At 43.1% G+C, this 13,535-nt stretch overlaps 1 long non-coding RNA gene across 1 annotated transcript in view; it reads right to left on the minus strand.

Moving 5' to 3' along the window:
* The window catches only part of LOC113631661 (uncharacterized), a 196,094-nt gene extending 183,700 nt beyond the window's left edge, over window positions 1-12,394 (minus strand). Inside the window, exon 1 of the long non-coding RNA XR_003437482.1 lies at window positions 11,266-12,394. This is a non-coding gene — a long non-coding RNA (uncharacterized LOC113631661). The remainder of the gene's footprint in view (window positions 1-11,265) is intronic.
* Between the last annotated feature and the right edge of the window lie 1,141 nt (window positions 12,395-13,535).

The raw sequence follows: 13,535 nt of genomic DNA on the forward strand, positions 1-13,535 counted from the left end.
CCCACTGGGTAGCTACTAGTGTCTTACCAATCTACAAGTATACTAGTCTCCCTTGGAGGGCCACCATGTTATCAGAGGTATCCAGAAGTGCCTGGAACAGGAACGATCATGAAAGTGGACCACTTTACTTGAACCTGAGCTCACCTATACAGATCTCATAGACTGGTTTTTTTGTTTTTCTTTTTTTTCATAGACCGTTTTTTTTTTTTTTTTTTTGGTTCGCGGGCCTCTCACCGTTGCGGCCTCTCCCGTTGTGGAGCACAGGCTGCGGACGCGCAGGCTCAGCGGCCATGGCTCACGGGCCCAGCCGCTCCGCGGCACGTGGGATCTTCCCGGACCGGGGCACGAACCCGCGTCCCCTGCATCGGCAGGCGGACTCTCAACCACTGCGCCACCAGGGAAGCCCTCATAGACCGTTTTTAATGACAAAATTTAACAGACGCATATTGAAGAATGACTTATTTTACTATTTATTTTTCTACACTGACCACATTTTTAAAAAACTATATTGCACAAACGCCCACCACAACAACTGTGAAAAGTAGTTTGGAATTATTTACTAAAATATAAGATACATATATCCTATGATCCCTCTATTCCATTCCTTGGTACATATCCAACAAAAATGCATATATATTTGTACCAGGCGACAAGCACAAGAAATTCTTAACGACAATGAAGTCAACCCCATGTCCATCAATAATAGAATGGATAAATTATTATATATATAATCATAATGGAATATGAGACAGCAGTAAACATGAGCAAACAACAGCTACACCTACAACAGGGATGAATCTTATAAAGTTGAGCAAAAAAGACATATCCCAAAGAAAACTTTCTGTAGTGTTAAAGAAAAAATAATAATCTCATCTCTTGGTAAAGACTGACTACTGAGTAGAAAAAAATACTGCCAAACTGAGGAACTTAATCCAGCACAGAGTCTAGGCTCTGGAAGATGAAAACTGGAAGGACAAGAAATAGGGCAGGTCATTTAAAGCCAAAAAGACCAAGACTCTTCTTGGACTGATATTAGGAAAACAAAGCCTCATAGTGAGGTTGATTAGCTATGGGAATTGTGTTACCCAGCCAGGTTCACACAGATGTGGGCAGGCTAGGTAGCCAAGTTGGTGTTTCTTAGTATTAGTCCATCTAGGTATAGAGTTCAAAAATGGGCAAAACTTTAAAAAGCAAGGAAGTGGTTACCATAAAAGTCAGGATAATGGTTACCTGGGGTGTAGGGGAAGGTTGAGAAAGAGGTGATCTGGATGGGACACATGAGAAGCAGTTCTGGGGATAACAGCAATGTTCTATTTTTTTATCTGGGTGGTGCTTTTGTGTTTTTTTTCTAATTATATTTATTTTGTAATTATTCATCATACTTTGTGTTTTATGTACCTTTTCTCTGTGTGTTATCTTTCACAATTAATAAAGGTTTAGAATAAACAAATCAGCCTCATTTTATATAACTATAGTAGTCCCTCTGAAATTGTTAAACTTTTAATAAGTGTATTAATACACTTTGACTTTTGGATGAAGGTATCAGTAGAAAATGGAAGCCGTCTATTTCTGACTTGGCAAATTCTCGTATGTTAAGTTCTCATGCCTGTTGCCTTAAATACAGATGAGCTGTAGAATAAAGTTAACAAACTATTCCAAAATATGACATTTGGGTTCTAAAGAATCCCAAGAGCATTCTAAGAATGACTTGGAAAAGTACTGTATTGTAACTTATACCATAATTTAATTTGAACCTTCTCCATTTTACTAAGCCTTATACCAACTGAGCTAACATTTCCAGGCCATGAAAAGTAATTTGAAAGAACTCCCACATTCTCAGAACACTAGAAAACCAGTGCTCTGGAGATCACACTCTACAAGTTGGCTCAAGCAAATTTCAATATGCAAATACATGCTTTTAAATTAAGCTTCATTAAAATACACTTACCCGTTTAAGTGGAGGCTGATTTTGTAACCACATTTGGAATTTAGATTCTTACGACTTTAAAACAAATGCTATGTAAACATGAAAATTAGATAATCAAATGATTCTGTGCCCTCCTTCTACAACACTTTTCACTTGAAACAACTGATGTACTTTAAAACACAAATCTTCAAAATACCCCCGTGAGGAAATGGAGTCCCGAGCTTTGGAAATACACTTTAACCAAGTCAAAAGCAGACTGCCCTGATGTCATGAAGACCACTGGAACAGGGGAATCTTAGAAAGGTCATCTGTAACTCATCCCAGAAGCCCTTTCCAGGCCCAAACAGGCCCTTTCCAGGCCCAAACAGGCCCTTTGCATTCTCCTATCCTTGCCTGCCAACTGCAGGAGGCTGACCTGCATTCCTAGAGCTGGCCTCCTTTCCTCCGAGCCTGTGGGGTCCTCTCTCCCCAAGTTTGGCTGCAAAAGGACCCATGATCTCCTTCACACTCCCTTCATTACTCTGCTTTTTTGAGGAAAGGGAAGAGTGTGATAAAAAGACAGAACACAGAGACCTATAGCACTGATCCACCATGTAATGCAGCCCACACCCCTCCAAAACCTGAGGGGGAAGTGTCATTAGACCCTCATTTTACAGAGAAGAAAATCAAAGCCCGAAGAACTTGTGGAATCTGAGGTCACACAGCTAACAGAGCGGAGCCCCACCAAACCACTGCTTAGGGCAACTGACTTCCCTGCCTCTCTGCAGACTTGGTATCTTAGACCCCATTCCACTCAGTGGTTCAGAGTTAGGGCTTAAGGTCAGATAATCCTCACTGGCATCCCAGGTCCATCACTTCCAAGGTGTGTGATCTCAGATGGATTACTTAGCCTCTCTGGCTTCAGTTATCCAAGTCAAAGCTCAATGAATGGTGGCCATTATTATCATTTCTTTCACACATTCTAAGGTCTAGTGTAAACCTCTGTTCTCAGACTTTCCTTTCACTCAGGGTCACCTGAGGGAACTTGTTAAAAGCAGATTTCTCCTGCTCTTCTCTGGGAACCTCTGAGCCAGATCTAGGAAGCACCATTTTAAATCCTTAACAAGAGTCCTAGAGATTCTAATACAGAGAGCCAAATTTTAGCAAATACCAATCAAGTACTTCTACTTTCTCTTTTTACTCCTTTGAAATAAAAGAGCTCACCAGATCTATACATACATTTGTTTCCCTCAGGAAAGCTCTGGTTCTAAGAACTTGAGGTCTTTCTTCTGAAACAGATCCCATTACATATCTGTCTTCTAGCTGGTGGCTTTCAAACATTTTTTACCATAACCACAATAACAAATACATTTTACATAGCAACTAAGAACACATGTGTTTATATATACATATATAAATAATTTTTTCACAAAATAAGGTGCTCACTATGCACATTGCTATTTTCATTCTTTTTTTATCATTAATGATAGGCACAACTTTCTAATTTTATTTCACAACCAATAATGAGTTGCAATCAATAAAGACCAACACTAAAATGACCCAGATGTTGGAATTAGCATGCAAGGAATTTAAAGGAACTATTATAAATATGTTCAAAGATATAAAAGAAAATGTGCACATAATGAATGAATAGAGAACCTAAGCAAAAAATAAAAACTATAAAAAAGAACCAAATGGAAATCCTAGAATTGAAAAAATATGTATATGAAATTAAAACTGCACTTACTGGACAGATTGAGATGGCAGAAGAAAGTCAGAACTAGAAATTATTCAGTTTGAAAAACACAAAGGAAAAAAAAAAAAGGAAGAGTCCCAGAGACCTATAGGACAATATCAAGCAATCTAACATACATATAACTTGAACCCCAAAATCAAGAAGAGAGAAGAAGCCCTCCAAAATGTCAAGAATAGTGACCAAACAGTCTCCTAACTTGGTGAAAGATATAAATTTACAAATTCAAGAAGCCCAGCAAAACCCAAGCAGAAGAAATGAAAAACACACCTATGTATATCACAGTTAAACTGCTGAAAATCAAAGATAAAGAGAAGAATATTTAAAGCAGCCAGAGAAAAACAGCTCATTACTACAATGATACCTTTACTATCCAACTTCTCATCTGAAACAATGAAGGCCATAAGACAGTGATGCAACATCTTTAAAGCATTTACAGAATAAAAAACTTTCAACTCAAAATTCTACCTCCAGTGAAAATATTCTTCAACAATGCAAGCAGGGACTTCCCTGGTGGCACAGTGGTTAAGAATCTGCCTGCCAATGCAGGGGACATGGGTTTGAGCCCTCGTTCAGGAAGATCCCACAAGCTGCAGAGCAACTAAGCCCGTGCACCACAACTACTGAGCCTGCACTCTAGAGCCCACGAGCCACAACTACTGAGCCAGCATGCCACAACTACTGAAGCCCATGCGCCTAGAGCCCATGCTCCACAACAAGAGAAGCCACTGCAATAAGAAACCCGTGCATTTTAATGAAGAGTAGCCCCTGCTCACCACAACTGGAAAAGGCCTGCATGCAGCAACAAACACCCAATGCAGCCAAAAATTAATTTAAAAAAAACAATGAAAGCAAAATAAAGATGTTTTCAGATAAATGACAACTAAGAGAATTCATCACCAACATAAGTACACTATAAGAAATGCTAAAGGAAGAAATTCAGGCTGAAAAGTAATGATACCAGATGGAAATTCAGATCTTCAGGGAGAAATAAAGATGACCAGAAGTAGTAAAAATGTAGATAAATATAAAAGACAATCTTTCTTCTCTTAATATATTTAAATACATATGACCATTTAAGCAAATTATAATATTGTGGTATTTTTAGCATACTTATATTAACACATATGACAACCGTAGCATAAACTGGAGTCAACAAACTTTTTCTGTAAGGGGCCATATGGGAAATATTTTAGACTCTGTAAGCTATTGATACATGGTCTCTGTTGCAACTACTCAACTCTGCCATCATAACATAAAAGCATCCACAGACAACACAAAAATAAATGGGTATAGTTGTGTTGCAATAAAACAAAAGCAGGTACAGGGCAAGATTTGGCCCAAATGTCACAGTTTGTCAACCTCTGGGATAAAGAATTGGGGGTAAGTGAAACTGTATGGTTGCAAAATTTTTATATTTTGCATTAAATGGAACCAAAACTCTAAGTAGACTCTAAGAAAACTTTAAGGATGTATACTGTAACCACTAGAGCAACCATTCAAAACAAAAATGCAAAGAAGAATAACTAAAAAATATAGAAAATAAAATGGAATTCTAAAAAAACCTAATTGACTTAAGAGAAAACAGTGAGGAAGGAACAAAGAAACAACAAAAACAAAAACAACTCAGTAGAACCAATAGAAAACAAATAGTAAAATGGTAGACCCAAATCCCAATCTACCGATGATTTACAGTAAATGTAAATGGACCAAACATTCCAATTAAAAAGCAGAGATTATCAGACTCAGTAGAAAAGCAAGACCCAACTACATGCTTTCAAGAGACACACTTGTGCCAATTATCAATATTTTGCCTCTCAGCCCCAAATTCATCTTTCTTTTCAGGCTCTGTAAAAATGGAGTTAGGAATCTAAATATTTTCCCTTTGCCACCTGCCACAATGTTAAGCTTTGTCAGTGGTGATCACTGGAGATACACTGCAGGAAGAAAAGATTTTCTTTGCTGGCTTCAGAGTGCTCTCTCACCAGACACCTACAACACTGTCAGCTTCTCTAGTGCCCAACTCCTAAGTGCACAATGGTCAGCAGCACCCAGCATCCAGCAGATGCTCCAGAACCCCTTGGGCAGTCTCATAGCAGAAACCACCTCTGTGTGAACAACTTTCCTCAGCATCCTAGAGGGCAAGTTTCTGGCAAGTTCCAGAGGGTGGATTTCCAGCAAGATTTGTTGATGTGGCACCACATTGACTTCTCTGCCATACCGTGAGCTATGGCCCAACCCTCTCCAACAAGGTGGAGCTTTGCATCAGCTTTGGCAAGAGGGAGGTGGAGGGAGAGACCCTTCCTTGGGCACCCTATCTCAGCCCTAGAAATAGGGGTGCTATTTATATCTGCTCTTCTTATATTCTTGAGTTTGTTTTTTTTTTTTTTGCTTTTTACTAATCAATCCCTCATTATTCCAATCCCCTCTTTTACTTAATAATTCTTTATATTAAACTTTTCTGGTTCAAATTACTGTAGTTTCTGTCCCCCAGTTGGACTCTCACTAATATGACACTTGAAATACAGAGATATATAGGTTAAAAAAAAGATGTTAAAAAAAAAAACCTGCAAACAGTAAGCATAAAAAATCCGGATTAGCTATATAATTATTATATAAAGTAGTCTTCAAGATGGAGTATTACCAGAGAAATAGTGAGGCATTTCACAATTATAAGAGATCTAATTAATTAGGAAGACATAAATATGTATGTGACTAATAACAAAGTTCAAGATACATAAAGACAAAGTTGGCAGAATTAAAGGGAAAAACTAACACAACCATTATTGAATACCTTAATACCTTTCTCTCGGCAATTGATAGAAGGCAACAAACAAAAACAGTAAAAACAGAAATTCTCAACTATACTATCAACCACCTTTACTTAACTGACATTTTAGAACATTATATCCAACAACTACAGAATATAGGTTCTTTTCAAACACACTTATTACAGTCACTGAATCAGACTGTATATGGGCCATAAAACAAGTCTCATTACATTTCAAAAGATTAGAATCCTTCAGAGTATGTTCTCTGACCAAAACGAAATTAAAGTAGAAATACATGTGAATATATTTTAACTTTTTCTGAATTGCTCAAGGCTTACTATTCTAAATATTAATAATTTACCAGGTCCTAAATGTAAGGCCAGACACTGTAAAACTCTTAGAGGAAAACATAGGCAGAACACTCTATGACATAAATCACAGCAAGATCCTCTTTGACCCACCTCCTAGAGAAATGGAAATAAAAACAAAAATAAACAAATGGGACCTAATGAAACTTAAAAGATTTTGCACAGCAAAGGAAACATAAATAAGATGAAAAGACAACCCAAGAATGGGAGAAGGGCTTCCCTGGTGGCGCAGTGGTTGAGAGTCCACCTGCCAATGCAGGGGACACGGGTTCGTGCCCCGGTCCGGGAAGATCCCACATGCCACAGAGCGGCTGGGCCTGTGAGCCATGGCCACTGAGCCTGCGCGTCTGGAGCCTGTGCTCTGCAACAGGAGAGGCCACAACAGTGAGAGGCCCACGTACTGCAAAAAAAAAAAATGGGAGAAAGTATTTGCAAACAAAGCAACTGACAAAGGATTAATCTCCAAAATATACAAGCAGCTCATGCAGCTCAATAGCAAAAAACAAACAACCCAATCCAAAAATGGGCAGAAGACCTAAACAGACATTTCTCCAAAGAAGACACACAGATTGCCAACAAACATGAAAAGATGCTCAACATCACTAATCATTAGAGAAATGCAAATCAAAACCACAATGAGATTATCACCTTACACCAGTCAGAATGGCCATCATCAAAAATCTACAAACAATAAATGCTGGAGAGGGTGTGGAGAAAAGGGAACCCTCCTGCACTGTTGGTGGGAATGAAAATTCATACAGCCACTATGGAGAACAGTATGGAGATTACTTAAAAAACTAATAATAAAACTACCATGTGACACACCAATCCCACTAGTGGGCATACAGCTTGAGAAAACCATAATTCAAAAAGAGTCTGTATGGAAAATATTTAGTCTGTACTTGTATAAATACATCTTTATGTATTTCATTTTCCATGACTCACATTAATTTGACTGCAACTTGTCTTGGTGAAATACTTTAACATAATAAAGCAGTAAATAATTTGTTATTTTTACAAAAAAAAAAAAAGAGTCATGTAACACAATGTTCATTGCAGCACTATTTACAACAGCCAGGACATGGAAGTAACCTAAGTGTCCATCGACAGATGAATGGATAAAGATGTGGCACCTATATACAATGGAAAATTACTCAGCAATAAAAAGGAACAAAACTGAGTTATTTGTAGTGAGGTGGATGGGCCTAGAGTCTGTCATACAGAGTGAAGTCAGAAAGAGAAAAACAAATATCGTATGCTAATGCATACATGTGGAGTCTAGAAAAATGGTACTGATGGACCTAGTGTCAGGGCAGGAATAAAGACACAGACATAGAGAACGGACTTGAGGACAGGGGGGTTAGGGGAGGCTAGGACGTAGTGAGACAGTAGCATGGACATATATACACTACCAAATGCAAAATAGATAGCTAGTGGGAAGCTGCTGCAAAGCACAGGGAGATCAGCTTGGTGCTTCGTGACCACCTAGAGGGATGGGATAGGGAGGGTGGGAGGGAGGGAGACGCAAGACGGAGGGGATATGGGGATATATGTATACATATAGCTGATGCACTTTGTTGTACAGCAGAAACTAACACAACATTGTAAAGCTATTATACTCCAATAGATGTATAAAAAATAATAACAATAATTTACCAGGTCCATCAGAACCTAATCAAGGTGTGTCAAGACATTCCCCCTATGCTAATTAGCCTCAAATTGCTGTATTTGGGAACCATATATCAGCTTTTGGTAGATTTGCTATCTCCATCCCTCACCATCAGTTTCCTTTTATCTTGCTCTCCTTTTATCTCAAGAAACAATACTTTAAACTCCTATTTCCATTTGTAAAATGGAGATAAACAGTATGTATTTTCCTATTTAATTTGTAAGGATTAAAACTAAACAGTTTAAAGATATTATTATTACTGTTTTTAAAAGTTTACTGTATTAGTATCTGTCATTCAATTGCTCAATAAATATTAGATAATCTCACTCACACACACACACACACACACACACACACACCCCAAATTTATCTCCAGACCAGACCTCTCTTATGAGTCAAATGAAGGACTTCCCTGGTAGTCCAGTGGTTAAGAATCCACCTTCCAATGCAGGGGATGTGGGTTTGATCCCTGGTTGGGGAACTAAGATCCCACATGCTGCAGGGTAACTAAGCCTGTGTGCTCTAAAGCCTGCGCACCACAACTAGAGAGAAGACCTAGAAGACTGAGGGGGTTCCTGGGACACAGAACTTAAAGTGCTAAAGTCAGGAAAGTCATGGGCAAACCCAGATGAGTTGGTCATCTTAAGTCTACTTCCCCTTTTGACTCTGGACTGGCTTTATGACTTGCTTTGGCCAACAGAATGCCGTGGAAGTGACAGTATGCAAAGTCTAAGTTGACTCTGGTTCCAGCCAGTGGAAGAAGGGCAGGGAAGAGTCTCAGCTCTGTCTTAAATGGCCCATCCTAGGACTGGTACTCGTGACTCCCACTCTGTTCCACTCATAGCCTAGAACTGAATCACATCATTAACCTAAGTGCAAGGGTTGGTTGGAAATGCAGTCTAGCTATGTTCCCCAAAAGATCAGATTTTGGGAGACAGCACTTGTTCTATTCCACAATTTTCCATTACTAGTCCAAATGATGAAGTCTTATTCTGATTAAACACTAAATTGAGGCACAGAGAAGTTAAGTAATTTTCCCAAGGTCACACAGCTTGCAAATGGCCAAGCTAGGAATTGAGCCCAGAACCTATACTTTAACCACTCCAATATATTTCTAATACTATTCGATTCTCTGACAAATTACTTTGTAATTCTTTAACAATAACGTTTCCCTTTATCTAAAAAAGGATGCAAGAAGCTGGACATAGCTATAGTCAGTTCCCTATGAATAACTTGCAGGGCTCCTCTTCATCCCCCTCTACGGTTTCAGAGAGGTGTAGAAGCAGCCGGGGCATGCCACACAGGGAAACTACCTAAGGCTCAGCACAGAGGGACTCTGCCCAGCGGACTAAATGAGGATAGTGCCCAGGGGACTAAATGAGGATAGTGCTATGCTACATGAATTAGGTAGTAAGTAGCCTGAGAGCCTTTCCTAAATTCAGTACTGCAGGCAGCCCTGCACTCCCCACATCCCAGCTCCTGACCTCTTCTTAAGGCACATGGGCCCTGCACTGTGACTGGGAGGCCAACACCCATATCCCCAGCCTGCTCTGGTCCGCTGGAGTTAGCAGGCCTTCTCTGCTCTCAGCCTGCCGCCTGAAGAAAGCATCCTTACGCACTGGAGAAGAAAATGGGGCAACACACTCGCCTTGGCCTTTTAGAACCTGCAGAGCCTAGGCCAGAGAATGCCCAGTTCTCCAGATAAGCAGGGCAGCAGACAAGAAAACACGTGGTGATATTCCCACTCAATAATCCCAGGAGGAAGGTATTGGGTTTTTTGTTTGTTTCCTTGTTTTTGTTTTTGATTTAAGTATAGTTGACTTACAATATTAATTTCAGGTGTACAACATAATGATTCAGTATTTTTATACTCCATATAAAGTTGTCATAAAATATTGACTATATTCCCAGCGCTGTACATTACATCATTGTTAACGTTTTATACATAGTAGTAGTTTGTACCTCTTAATCCTCTTCACCTACTTTGCCTCTCCCTCCAAGAAGGTATTATTATTATCCGCATTCTACAGATGCAGAAACAACGAAGCACAGAAAAATTAAGTCCTTTTCCCAAGGTCACACAGTAAGAGCAGCGGTTCAACTCAGAAAAGTCTGGCTCCCGAGCCCAGGAGTCAGCACCTCCATAGGAGGTGGCACAGCTCTTTAGTGTGTGATGAGGAAGGGGCGGGGTGGAGAGAAGGGAATCCGTGTACCCAGAACGGTACTCTGAGTTTCAAACGGTTCCTTCCAAGTTCTTTTCCCGTTTGGTACTGGGGGGCGGGTTGCTTCAACCACTGAATAGACAATAAAGTGAAATGGACCTGACTAGAGTCTAAGACCTGTAAGGCGCAAGGCGAAATTGGCTCTGAAAGTTCCAGAAGTATGCTATAACTGACAACCCAGCACCATGAGCCTCAGTGGGTGACCATCGAGTCTGGGCGTCCGCACAAGGGTTCACCTCCGCCCCTCTTATGGGAGGAGTTACCCTTCAACCTGACAGGCAGCAGTCAACCGTGGCTGGGCACGCAGAGGGCAGGAGGTTCCAGAATGAACGCAGCGCTCCCCGCCCGCCCCGCAGGCACCTGAGCTCGCCCGACGCAAACGTTCCCTGCGGCGTCCGTCCATGCGGTGCCTAGGGCAAAGGGGCGGAGATTGTTTTCTTTCAGGTTCAAGAATAAACCTTGTTGAGAGCCATTTGTTTGCACACCTCTTATCACCCCACGTGGGTGCAGCTGAAAGTGCAAAGTGAAGGTCCCAGTGTTCGGAGCTGGGGGCGGGGGGGCGGGGGCATAACTTACTCCATCTGCGTTCCTGGCCCGCCTGATCCAACACTGAGCTCTGAAGCTTTTAGCCGCGGAGAGAGAACGCGTCCCTCTCGCTCACTGAAGCTTGTCCACCTTGCCGAGTCTCCGGCCTTGGGAGCCCCAGCTGGACACTGAGGCCCTGCGCAGCGCCTCAGAACCCGGGGGGCCCTTCGCCCCAGTCTGGGCGCCCTGGCGGGTCAGGAAACCCCGCTTTCGCTCTCTTTGCTTCAACCACTGAAGAGGCAGTAAAGCGAAATGGGCCTAGATCTGGGTCAGGAAGACCTAGAAGGTAGTCGGGGAAATTGGTCTGAAAGTTCTAGAAGCATGTTGAACTGACCACCCAGCGCCTTGACTCAGCCGCGGAAGGTTCGGGGCTGTGAACGCCGAGCGTCAGCTCACTCTCGCCAAGCCCTTCTGGGTTTACTCACTCGAGCAGGGAGCGGAGGTGCGGCAACTCAGCGGGGACAAAACACCTGCGCGGAGCTGCGGTTCGAGGGCGGAGCGGGAGGGAGCGCCCGCCTTCCCCGCGCCAAACAGTGACCCTCGAGTCTGTTCCGGGATCATCCCGGGTCGCGAGCCGTGTCCGCGCAGGCTAGTCTCCCGGAGAAGCCGCTCCTTCCAGTCCACTCCTGGGGCCGCAGGGCCCCTTCCTAAGCGGTCCCTCTGCCTCGGAGCCCCTGGCCCGGGAGAGGTGGGTGTGCCGCGGCGATCTCCCGTGACCCCCAGGCCTGAAACCGGACCCGGGCAGCAGCGGCCTTGCCTCTGTGGCCCGGACCTGCGTTCGAGTCCTGATCCTGCTGCGTGTCCTCAAGCAAAAAAAAAAAAAAAAAAAAAAATCAGTCTCTGTAAGCTTTGGTTTCCTCGATGTGGATAATTGTGAACCCACCACATTAGGATGGTTCCCAGGGGTCAGTGCTTGTCAGAACTCCTGGACTTCAGGAAACGCTCAAGAAATAAAAGCTGGCCGTTACTACTGTATTAGTTATCGCAATATATCTGCTTTTTCCACGAGACTGTAAGGTACTGGAGAACAGGAACTCCCAGCACCTGGCACAGTACGTGGCATGGTAAGCGAGACTAGCTGCCTGGGACCCTCGACGGCAGAGTGCAGAGTGGGAACAGGGGGCAGTCCAGCAGCAGCGCGTGTGACCCCGAGTGACGTAGGCGAGTGAGAATGAGCCTGTCCCGGCTGCGCACAAACTGCACTTCGGCGCCCACCCCGCGCCCCCAGCCGACAGGGGTCATCCTCTTCCCCCACCCCCCAATCCCGGCACCCCTCGGCGTCCGCTTTCTGTGTAATGGAGGACGCCCAGTGGTCGGGCAGAGGCTGTGCTCAGAGCCAGGGGAAGCCCTAAACGCCTGACCCAGGCCAGCGGTGGGGCAGAGGCCTGAAAGCAAGGCGCAGCAGACCTGTTCTCCAGAGCCGCTCGCTGTCTGCCAGAGGTCGGCAGCTGTTCGACCAAGGCTTACGGTAAGTACCCTGTGGTTTACACTATGGCAACAGAGAAAGGAGGGGTACCTAACTCAAAGGAAGTCGTTTCTGCCCTGGAGCCTCCCTGTTCCCGTGTACAATGGGAACTATGATTCCGTCCTTGCCTGCAAGGCTTGTCACGAGGCTCCCAAGGGAGGAGACAGATAAAGGGCTGTCGCGACAACCTGGTGGGCATGGGATCCAAAACAGGAAGGTCTCAGCGACGGTGTTGGAACATAGAAGACCAGAGCAGAGACACTGAGCCCCCTTCCTTCCGCCATCCTTCTCTAGAAAACTGAAAGCAGAAAAGGGGAAGGAGGGTGCCCTGAGGTGGAAGAGGAATTTTGGCTGCAAGGAGGCATTACCCCAAACTCGGTCTGAGCCCCCCCAAACTCCTCTCAAATCACTATGGAGGCATCCCCCTACTCTGAACTGTGGACAAGAGTGTCATTTCTCTACAGTACTGTCTCCCTGACTTTAGACCAAAGTGAGGAAATCGTTTGGATATTGTGATCTGATAATTTAGGCAAACCCAGATTTGTGCCCAGATTATCAGAATTAACATCTCAGGTCTTTACTTGATTCTCCAAATGCAATTGTAAATTCTGCCTCTCTCTCCCTCTCTCTCTTTGCTCATTGCCTCCGGTCTTTTCTCCCACAAACAAGTCCCTTGTTTTGCAGTTAAAGGGGAACTAGGGTCATATTTCCTTCCAGGAAGATGCTATTTTCCAGACCTAGCTGACCTGGACTTCAGGCCATTAATGCAGGTTCTCATAGTTAATAAAATTAAACG

The sequence above is a fragment of the Aethalodelphis obliquidens genome, unplaced genomic scaffold (genome assembly GCF_003676395.1).
Source record: "Aethalodelphis obliquidens isolate GAN/ISIS:26980383/991018 unplaced genomic scaffold, ASM367639v1 scaffold2, whole genome shotgun sequence".
Taxonomy (NCBI): Eukaryota; Metazoa; Chordata; class Mammalia; order Artiodactyla; family Delphinidae; genus Aethalodelphis; species Aethalodelphis obliquidens.